Here is a 9,466-nt window from a genome sequence, read left to right on the forward strand (position 1 = left end):
ATTAGAAGTTACAGAGGAGAATTACAGCAGAAGTACATTTAGAGTATGAAAATAAACAAAGTATGCATATATAGTTTCTTGCTATATAACTTTGAGCACTCATCAACAGTTCTGTTTTCTTCTTGTATTGGGGAAACCTAAGACATGGAGCTGAAAGTAGTCTACATAATGACCAGAGTTAGCTTTTCTTTGCGGCAGAAAATGGAGTGACTGAACTTCTTGGGTTTGTTATTGAATCATGAGAAGGCTGAACAATGTGGCCACTGCTTAGTTCAAAGATAGTACATCATTTGAAGCCATTTGAGCTACTTGAGGAACTCATAAAGCCAGTCATTTAAAATCAAAGATGCATAATAATGCTTAGAATAGCAGCTGCACTACTTAATGACCAAATTACATTAAAATGTAGGTTGAATTATATTCAGTTTAATTTGTGCAAACAAATTTACCAAATCTCCCTTCTTTGTGCTCAAAAACACTCTCCTGAGGTGTGGATTTACCCCATTTCTCAGAATAGAGAGGGAACAGGAGCCACAGAGATTTTAATTTTGACCATGTTATATACTGAGATACAAATTAGCTTAAAGTAAATTTTGTATTTCTCCATTTTAAGTTCTGTAGTTTTGAGTTCTAAACTGTTCACGCACTGTGCTGGTTAGTCATGAGTGGTTTTGATCCAGTAAACTTTGTTTCTGTATTAACCGTTTGCCAAATACTGACATATGCTATGTGTTTTTTTGTAAAGCAGTGATAACTTTGGCATCACGCATTTAATAGGTGATTTTCTTAATATGTAAGAAAAATATTTCTTTCTACCTTCTTACAGTCCTGCAGTTCCTGAATCGTAGTTTTTATCCTTGCATTCGTTTTATTGTTTAGTTAAAATTAACAGCTTTTCCCCCTATTTTTAATATGTAATTTTTAAATGTTTAATCAAGAAGGGGTGGGTGATGATGGGAGAAAGGGAAACTATTATTCAAAGGCCTGGCATTTCAGTTTTCACAAAATTATCTGGAACTCGCTGATAATGAGTCAACAATGTCATTCTGATAGAAAAAATACAGATAAAGTTGGAGAGACAAAGCTAAAAGAAAACTACACGAAGGAATCTTCAGTTTAGCTTTGGTAAAACCTCAGACTGCTATGCAAGATCTGGGCTAACTGAAAATTACCAGCAGTCTGTAAGGCTTGATTGATTGAAAGAAAGTGAAGTACAGTGGTCCTTGCATAAGTAAAGGACTATGATAAAAAAAGTAAGGAATGTACAGACAGATACACATTCACACATACAGACAGAAAAAAAAATAATAGAGGGATTGATTTACATAAAGAAGGACTTGGGACCTATATTCAAATAACTTTCTTAGTGGCACAGATAGTCATGCACTGGGTTAGATTTCCTGGGGATGTTACCAGATCTTTGAAAATCTCGTGAAAAATGTGTGTCTTTGTCAATCTTTTGTGAAATCCAGTAGCTAGAGTTGAGAATCAAGAAGATTAGACATTAGGAAGAAATTCTTTACTATGAGACTGCCTCGATAAGCAATTGATGCCTTATCCCTGGAGGTGTTCAATGGCAGCCTGGATAGGATCCTAGGCAACCTAATCTAGAGGATGGTAACAGCAGGGAAGTTGAAACTTTTAAGGTCACTTCCAACCTAAACTATTCCCTGATTCTGTGATACCGTGTTTGAAAAGCAAGTTGGATGTAGGTTTTGTTCATTCAGCTTCTAGTAAATAACTGATCTTTACTTCATTTCAAGCATAGTATAAGATTTTTTCTATATTTCTGTTTTTCTCAAGTCTGTTAGTCTCTTAAGGGTGCACATGAAAACTGGCTACAATGATCCAGGAATACAGCTTTCTTCTCAGCTAGTAATTGGTACGTCCCTGTTAATTTAATGTAAAAGTTTCCCTTTTAAGTTACTGATAAGTCAGCAACAGTTTCTACTAGTACAGTTCCGGATTTCCAATTGCCCAGATCTCCAGATACTTTGCATGTTTTTCTTAACATCCCTTCAATTCAAGAACATAAACAACTGTGGATGAGAATATGACGCGCTTTGCTCATGCAAGGCAGCCTGAATTCTGCTTTGATAAGGCAAAGCACAGCATCCACATTGTATGTCAAATGAAGTGTTAAACTTACCTATGAAGTTTGGACTACTTGTCTGTTTATAACCTTAACAGTGCTGATGGCTCGTTGTACAACCCAAAAAGGTAGTAGTATTTTCTGGTTTTGGCTCTTGCTAAACTCCTGAGATCTTCTGTCCACAAAGCTATACTTGTGTATGCATAATACAGTATAAAATATAAATTCACTTTTCATCCCTACTGTGAGTGCCAAAACAAATACAAGTTGTTCCTTAGCTTGGTGCTGCTAAGATGTTCCAGTTATTGTGATATCAAGAAGGCAAAGACTGCCAAAACTCTCTGAACAGAAAGGTGGTTCCATGAAGTATTGAAAATACAAAGGGCAAGATTTATTGTTAGACCCCTAGGAATATGAAGGGATTGAGGGGAAGAAAAATGGCTCTGACTGGGAAAAAGGAATGATCAGGGAATGATGGTAAGGTAAGTGGAAGGGTAGAAGAAGAAGGAAAAAAAGATTTAAAGGAAGAAAAAAAAAAAGACAATCTGGATAGAGAGAGGGAGGGAAAAAAAAGAAAGAACGAAAAAGGCAAAGAGATTAGAAGGTTCTGTTGCATTTTGTTAGTGTTTCCTTGAAAAACTCCCCTTGCAGAGAAAAAGTTCATTAGCGAATTCAGGGAATCACCTCCCAGTGGCAAATAAAATTGTTCATCTGTGGGTATGAGTTACTTTGTTACAGAAATAATTTGAAGCAGTAAGAAGTTTGAACTTAAGAAGGGTGGAAGGGCTTAGTAGTTTCTTCAAAGAGAATATTTGAAAATACTTGAAAATTTCCACTGTTTGAAAAAGTGGCTGTCAAAAGAAGTCCACAGCAACTGGAAGAAGGAAAAGATTGCTTCCATGTTCAAGAAAGGGAGAAATGAAGACCTGGAGAACTACAGTCCAGTGAGACTCATCTCTCTACCTGAAAATATCATAGAGCAGATCCTCCTGGAAGAGATGTTAAGGCACATATGAGATGAAAAGGTGGTCTGAGACAGCCAGCATGGCTTCACCAGTAGCAGAATGTGCCTGACCAGTCTGGTGGCCTTCTCTGATGGAATGACAGTATTGGTGGTGGACAAAGGAAAGGCAACAGAATCCTGCACCACATCCCTATCTCTAAATTGGAGAGGTATGGATTTGAAGGCTGGAGTATTAGGTGGATAAAGAATTTGTTGAAAGGTTACAGAAGGTTGTTGCCAACGGCTCTTTATCAAGGTGGAGGCCAGTCACAAGTGATGTCCCACAGAGGTCTGTCTTTAGACCAGTGCTTTTCAGCATCAGCAACATACTGGAACTGTGTGTACCCTCAGTAAATTTGCTGATGACACAAAGCTGAGTGGTGCAGTTGACAAAATAGAAGGGGGACTGCCATCCAGCGGGACATAGAAATGCTCAAAAAATGGGAATGCAAGAACCTAGTGAGGTTTAGCAAGGCCAAGTGCAAAAGCACACTGATACAAGATACAAGCACAGACTGGGAGAAAAACTCACTGAGGCAGCCCTGTAGAGAAGTACTTGGGCATCCCAATCAGTGAAAAACGACATGAGCCTGCATCCTGGGATGCATCAGAGGGATGGCCAGCAGAGAGAGGGAGATGATTGTGCCCTGCTATTCTGCCCTCGTGAGGCCCCATCTGGAACAGTGGCATCCAGGCCTCAGGCTCACAGTAACAGAAAGGCTGCAGAGCTGTTGGAGTGGATCCAAAAGAGAGCCAAGATGATTGAAGGGCTGGAATACCTCTCCTATGAAGAAAGGTTGAGGGATTCAGGCTTGTTTACCTTAGAGAAGAGAGGGCTCCAGGGTCATGTCTTTGCAGCCTTCCAGTGCTTGAAGGGAGCTTACAAGCAGGAGGGTGACTGAATTCTACATGGTCTGACAGTGACAGAACAAGGAGGAATGTCTTTAATCTAAAAGAGGGAAGATTTAGGTTAGACGTTCTGAAGAAATCTTTTACTCAGAGAATGATGAGGTACTGGAACAAGTTGTCCAGAGTGATTGTGGGTACTCAATCTCTGGAAGCATTCAAGACCAGGTTGGATGAGTGCTTGGGCAGTCTGATCTAGTGACTGGCAACACTTCCAGTGGCAAGGCGAGTTGGAACTAGATGATTTTCATGGTCCCTTCTTACCTAAGCCATTCTATGATTCTCTGATTTGCTTTGGAAGTCTTGCAGCAAAGACTTAACTCTTGGTCAGTATTGAATATTGACTCTACCACTGACTGACCTTCTGCTGAATTTTTCCCATTGATTACACGTTTGATCCTGGTATGCTAACCAGTTTTCAGATCATTTCGTGATCTGCTTCCCTGTGCAGTACTTCTTTGTTTTGTTAGTGAAAATTTCAGAGAAGAAGGTTGTTGGAAATCTTGCTGAACTCGAGATAACATCCACTGTTTTCCCCTTATCCAGCAAACGAATTATTTCACTGTAGAAGGCTGTCAGATTTTATTTTTCCTTCATAAATTCATAATGACTATTCACAATTGCTTCTAGTACTTTGTATATTTCAAAGTATTTTCCAGGATTATTTTCTCCATTACTTCTCAGGAGATCAAGATGAGAGCCCTAGGGATCAGAAGTAATAATTGCTAGTCCTTCATTCGCAATATTCTGCATCTTTCCTTTCTTGAAATTGGAGTGATATGCATCCTATCCTCAGGGACCTCTCCACACTGCCCTGACCTTTCAGGTGTCATTGAGGGTGGCCTTGCATGCAGTGACATTGACCAGCTTCCTCAGCACTTTCATGTGCATTGCTTCAAATCCCATGGGCATATATATGCATGTGGCTTATTACAAGCATTCTGTTGTATTTTTTATAGCTAAAGATCAAACACATATACACTTGCCTCCTCTTAATTCTGTGAAGGAGTAGTCAGGCAGTGGAATGGGCTGCCCAGGGAGATGGTGGATTCACCAACCTTGGAGGTGTTCAAGGAGCGTTTGGACGTTGTGTTGAGGGATGCGGTTTAGTGAGAACTATTGGTGATAGATGGATGGTTGGACTGGATGATCTTGTAGGTCTTTTCCAACCTTGGTGTTTCTGTGATTCTGTAATTCTGAATCTAAGCATGAAGCTGGTTTTGATTTTGAACACTTTTGTTTACATGCTTATGTAAGAGTGTAGTATGTAAACCAGACTGAGAATACTTTGCAAGTTCTCTGGACAATGCAAGTGACCACAAGTTAATGCTGGGCTTTCGAGTCATGCTAACTGTGCATTTTCAGCCATAAGCCTAGACCATTCATCTTAGTTTTTAGATTCAGATTTGGTGCATGGGTCAAATTGTCTACATAAGTTGTAGCCTTATTTTGTTCAAGATCAATTGAAATAAATACTGTAATATAGTGTCAGCATGGCTGTATAAATGTGCGCATATACACGTAACTATAAAAAGCAGGCACATTGCCTTGTGGTTGGAAGCACATATAAATGAAGTGACAGCACTTAGCCTCTCTAGTCTTAGGGCATTGTCCCTCCCATTTCTTATATTGAGGTATACACACTCTAAAGTGAAGAAAGGCAACAGCAGAACATAGAACTTATGTGCTGATTTGTACCTGTAGTTACCTTATCTCTTCAATCTGAGGATGAAACAGCTTTTATAAAATTAACAAGTGAAATGGGAAAACTTGAGCTGGTAGTGAGGCCACAACATTTCCCTTTATTCCGATGACATCCAAGCCGTAATGCAGAGTTAGTGCTCTCTGAGAAGCATTGTATTGGAGCAGCTCATTTGATGAAGGGAAGTAGTTGGCTGTACACACAGTAAGAGTCTACCTCTCTGGTATGGCTGAAACCTGCTGGGAGGCAATGCGTTGCATAGGCTTTCCCTTCAAGCCAGAGCTTGAAGAGTTAGCTCCCTCTGTAGGCAACAGGTTCCTTCCTACCTTCATACCCAGTGAAGCACCTCATTCTGCCTGCCTTGAGACCAACCACAGAATGCTATTTGAAAACCCTGATTGGTTTTACAAACATGGAATTGTTTGAATACTGTTTTGAAGACTGAAAAATCTTCTAACATGTTTGTGTCCATCTCACATTCTCAGGCTTATTATTCTCTCAGGTTAGGTGCTGAGGAGATGGAATGGACACAGATCCTGACATCCCAATAAAGAATTGCATGTTTTCAGTTAGGAGGCAAAGGAATCCTGGATGGGTCCCATTTTGACTCTCAATTCCAATCCTTTTGTTTGCCACATAGGTTAGAATAAATAACTTTTACTGAAAAAAAGTAATGAAAAAATCATTACCTTTACAGTTTCTTCCTGTTAATCCGTGTTTTCCTTTTGCTGAAGTTGCAGTTTTTTCTGAGAATCATTGAAAACATGGCTGGTCATTATCTTATGTGCAATACTACCTCTTTTTCACACATGATAGTAAGAATCTAGTGCACATGTGATTGTCTTCACGCTTGTTTGGGTTGTTCTAAACTGCAACATTGCAAATTAGCAGTGTTGTTGCATGGAATCCCCGTGCTATCTCCACTAGCTACCAAGAGTGAAACAAAATATTCAGAGTACAGTTAGTTAAGCAGATATTAGGGCTTGTCCTTTTCGTTGCCTATAAAGCAGCTAAGATCTTCTCTGTTATTGAGCAAGATTTCAAAATATTTTGGAAAGGCTGCTGGAAGAATTTTGCCTTTGCCTTTGCCTTTGTAGTAAGGTTCTGATTTTGTCACATGGAGATCATTTCCACTTGCTAATACTGTACCAAGTGTTTTGAAACAGGAATTTGTCAGTACTCCTAACTAACCCGCTTCAGTCAACAGCTGCCTTAGTCTTTACAGTTTTGTTCAGCCTGATCTGTTCTTTATTATAGAAAATGAGGGTTGTGGCTCATGGATCAATTGTTCTCAGTGAGATTAAGAGATCTTTCCAAAATTTACAAATGGTTTTAAGACTCCTTATGGGATGAATTTAAAATGGGACAGTAAGATCCTCGACCTTATAAAATGTGAGTGGACTCTTTCTGTGAGGTGCAGTATTAGTTGTGCTTATTACAAAAGGTGTAAGAGGTAATAAGTAAAGGCATATCATGTCTAATTATCTTGTTCCACGGCCTGTATATGTGGAGAACCATGATTGCAGATTTCACTTCAGCAAGATACACAGCATGACTTATTTTCACTTTGATAGCTATTACATATTATTCTTGATTTTTTTTTTTTAATGGAAGATTCCTTCTCATGTTACCAAATATTTCTTTAATCTTGTTCTATGATCAATTCAAAGATTTTCCCATCTGGTAGTTATTTGTTGTCATTTTTTTAACATAATTACAGAGTTGTCACTTAGCGTTTTACAAATTGCACTAAAGAGTATCTGACTAATACAACATTTTCATTCAGTCTGTCTCATTTTGCATTCAAATCTTCATTATCTAAAACACATACATTTAAAGAAATACTTAAAAAGTTGGAAATTCTGTGAACGTGGATCAGAATTTCTGCTGTTCTTTCTGAAGAACAGCTAGCCCTCAGACAAGGAAAACTCTTATGTGACATACTAACTTATTAAGGCTAGTGCAGTGTGGCCCCATGTGTACAGTCTGAATGCATGCACTTATTTCAAGGTTTTTTCACAAGCTGCTTCCTTTTTCTGGGTATTTAAAGTGCCTGACACTGTGAACTCTGGTCTTGAGGAGTTTCCACCCACTAACAACCAAATTGTTATGAAATAATCAATAAATGTGGGCACCATTGCCAACTTTTCAAAACAGTAAAGAATGCTGACTTAGAATCATGTAAGTTGAAAATTACCCTTAAGATGATCAAGTCCAAACCATGAACCTAACACTACCAAGTCTACCATTAAACTATGTCACTAATGACTTCTTCCTTGGGAAGAAATAAACCTTCATATTGAATTAATAATTATTTTTATTTAAATATAGAAATGGTTCAAGACCATTTTAGATGCTGCTGCTTTGCCAAATGCTGCGGCAGTGGTAATGTGTTTAGCAATTCTGGACAAAGCAAATGCTTAGAATGCTTCATACTGTCCTTTAAATGAAAAACACAGTGTTGCTTTCTTAAAATTAGCTATTCATAAGTTTCTATACTATAGTTTACTGTCTAAAACATTAGGAATGTGATATACTCATCCATATCCTCTTCATGATAATTCTGCTTTTTCTTTCCAATACGCCTTATTTATGCTGTAGACACATTGATAATGATTGTTGATAGGCCTTTCTGACTTGTCTTTGCCATTTAAATCTGTGTTGGTACATTTTAATGTCAAAGTTAGTGTTGAGTACTGCTGCTTGGCAAGCCCCCAGTGACAAAGGGATTGCAGGCAGCTGCTAGTTTTTGAGTGAGAAGCCCAGGTGCACCTCTTGGTCCATTATAGAGGCTGCCCAGCTGGGGGCCTTTCCCAAGATGCCTTTCCCATAGAAGGACAGTGACAGGACTCCACTAGGATTTTGTTCTGTCATCATTCCACCACCATTATGTTCTAGAGCTCATCTGTTGTCTTTTTTCCCCCTGATTTTGTGTAGGTGCTGGGATGGCTGGAGAAGGCCACATTTTGCAGTTGAACTGAGGGACGTGTGAAGCATCATCCATCCCCTGCTGACATTTGAGGTAGTGTTTTAACTTTTTTCTTACCTGCAAGTTACTTAATGATTGATGTTATCTAAGGATATGATGAGTAGAGCCCTGTAGTGCTCTGCATGTAATCCTTACAAATCCTGCAATTCATTCCTGCGGAAGACCGTAATGGTAGTATGTAGTATATGGAATTTTGATTGAGACTACAATCCTTAACTTAGTTTCCTACGCTATACTCTTCCTCCTCCCAGGAAAAAAAAAAAAACAACACAAAAACAAACAGAAGTATTTGAATTAAGGCTATTCAATTCCATCCTGATCTAAGCTGGTGTCAAGTGACTTAATAATTGATACAAGTGTTTGAAAGCTGTTTTTTTCTTGTCAGAGAAAAACTATTTTACTGTGTGTCAATGGGACACTTTTCATTTATGGAGTTATTTGAACTATTAATTGCCTAATTTTTTTGAATGCACAATATTAAAACAAGTGGGAAAACATTCCTTATTATTCTAGGGGAGAGAACTTGGAAATCTGTTCTAGAATAAGGTAGATAGAAAATCTCTGTTTAGATGACACTTAAATGGCATCTAGTATGAACTAATATGGTGATTCTGATTCATATCTGGAGTGCATTTCCACAGACTTAATCAATTTACTATAGGGGTAAAATTTTAATAAAACACATCATAGAAATACACTGTGATGCAAGATTTAGCAGATGTATGATTGCTTATGTTGTTGGGATCTTGAAAAAGCTGTTATCTAGCTTTAAAT

Source organism: Meleagris gallopavo, chromosome Z, assembly GCF_000146605.3.
Source record: "Meleagris gallopavo isolate NT-WF06-2002-E0010 breed Aviagen turkey brand Nicholas breeding stock chromosome Z, Turkey_5.1, whole genome shotgun sequence".
Lineage (NCBI taxonomy): Eukaryota > Metazoa > Chordata > Aves > Galliformes > Phasianidae > Meleagris > Meleagris gallopavo.